Source organism: Helianthus annuus, chromosome 1 (assembly GCF_002127325.2).
Source record: "Helianthus annuus cultivar XRQ/B chromosome 1, HanXRQr2.0-SUNRISE, whole genome shotgun sequence".
In the NCBI taxonomy this organism is placed as follows: domain Eukaryota; kingdom Viridiplantae; phylum Streptophyta; class Magnoliopsida; order Asterales; family Asteraceae; genus Helianthus; species Helianthus annuus.
In genome coordinates, this window is record NC_035433.2 from 73,553,859 (window position 1) to 73,555,623 (window position 1,765).

General features: G+C 44.9%; 1 non-coding gene across 1 annotated transcript; it reads left to right on the forward strand.

Annotated features, from left to right (window-relative positions):
• Positions 1-580: 580 nt before the first annotated feature.
• On the forward strand, positions 581-687 carry LOC118482978. The gene has a single exon (XR_004869403.1). It is a non-coding gene; the product is annotated as a small nucleolar RNA R71 (small nucleolar RNA).
• Positions 688-1,765: the final 1,078 nt, after the last annotated feature.

Here is a 1,765-nt window from a genome sequence, read left to right on the forward strand (position 1 = left end):
CGAGGCGAGATATAGTATCTTCGAGCCTTTCTCGTCCACCTTGTTGTTGAGTGAAATTTTGTGACTCATTTCTTGATTGCTGAAAGTTTGTTCGTTGGGTTTGTTGGTTACTACTATTGCCGGGTTCCCTCCAACTAAGGTTTGGGTGGTTTCGCCATCCTTGGTTGTAAGTTCCCGTTGGAGGACCTGACGGCCTAGGTCTATTATCAATGTAGTTTACCATTTCTTGTTGATCGTCCGTTTCTTTCATGCAACTCCAATTTTCATGTGACCCACCACACCCTTCACAAGCCATAACCGAGACGGTTTTTGTCATTTCTATTTTTTTATTTTTGAAGAAAGGGCCTCGATTTGGGCTTGTAAAGAAGTGCTTTCGTCGACCTTATGGGCGCCCGGGGCGATAGACTTATTTCCCCGGGGGGTGTGCCATTGAAAATTGGTTTGAGCAATTTCCTCAATCTGATTATATATTTCATGTGGGCGTCGGTTACCTAAAAGTCCCCCGGAGCTAGAATCAAGTGTCTGCCTAGTGTGTGGCAACAATCCATTGTAGAAAGTGGATACTTGTTGCCATATTGCGAGGCCGTGATGGGGACACTTGCGTAATAGCTCCTTGAACCTTTCCCAAGTTTCATATAAGGATTCCCCGTCCTCTTGTGAGTATGTATTAATTTCAGTCATTAATTTAGCAGTTTTAGCAGGAGGGAAATACTTATATAGAAATTTTTGGGCTAGTTCATCCCAGGTGTTTACCGAACCAGCTGGGAGGGCGTTGAGCCAAGCTTTCGCTCGGTCTTTTAGTGAGAATGGAAACATACGGAGGCGGATGGCGTCGTTTGATGCTCCATTGATCCGAAAGATATCACATATTTCTAAGAAATTAGTTATATGTAGATGGGGATCCTCGTCCGCAAGCCCGTGGAAGGTTGCGGAGTTTTGGAGCATTTGTATCAAATGCGGTCGAAGTTCGAAGTTATTGGCTTCGACATTAGGAGCATTGATAGCGGCGCCTAGATTACCTACGGTGGGCCGTAGATAATCCATAAGGGTACGTTGGTCCGCCATTGGAGGTGGATCACCCGAAACCTTCTCTTGGTTTTTGGCTTTTAACCTTTTTCTGAGAAAGCGTTCGGGTTCTTCTAATGGTTCTTTTATGTCTTTATTGGAACCGGAGTTCATACACTACGTGAGGTTGGCGTCGGGTTCCAAGTCCTGCAATAAAAACAGAAAAGAATGTTGGTCAGAAGGTTCACCACGGCCCCGTGTTGAGCGAACACGGCCCCGTGGTCGGAATTACAGTGATTGTTTTTCAGATCCCAGTTACTGGAAGTTGGACACGGCCCCGTGTTGCACCGGCACGGCCCCGTGGTCAGCCTTCGGTAACTTGAAAAACAAAAACTGCCAGTAACGATGCTGAGCACGGCCCGTGTCCAACCAGGCACGGCCCCGTGTTGAGCTCTGCAGAAGCTGAAAAATTAAAAAAAATCCTAAAAAAAATTAAAAAAAATAAAAATATGATTAGGCCGCTGATTCCTAACTTTCTTAAAATCCTTGTGTCCCCGGCAACGGCGCCAAAAACTTGATGCGTGTCGGTGTGTATATATTTTTGATGTATATTTAAGCCCCTTTTTACACTTTTAGCCAAGTTTTAAATTTATAAAACACGATATTCACTAACACTAAACACACATATGGGCAAGTGCACCCATCGTGGACGTAGTATAGTGTTGGTAAGATACCGAGGTCGTCCAAGGACACAAGAGCT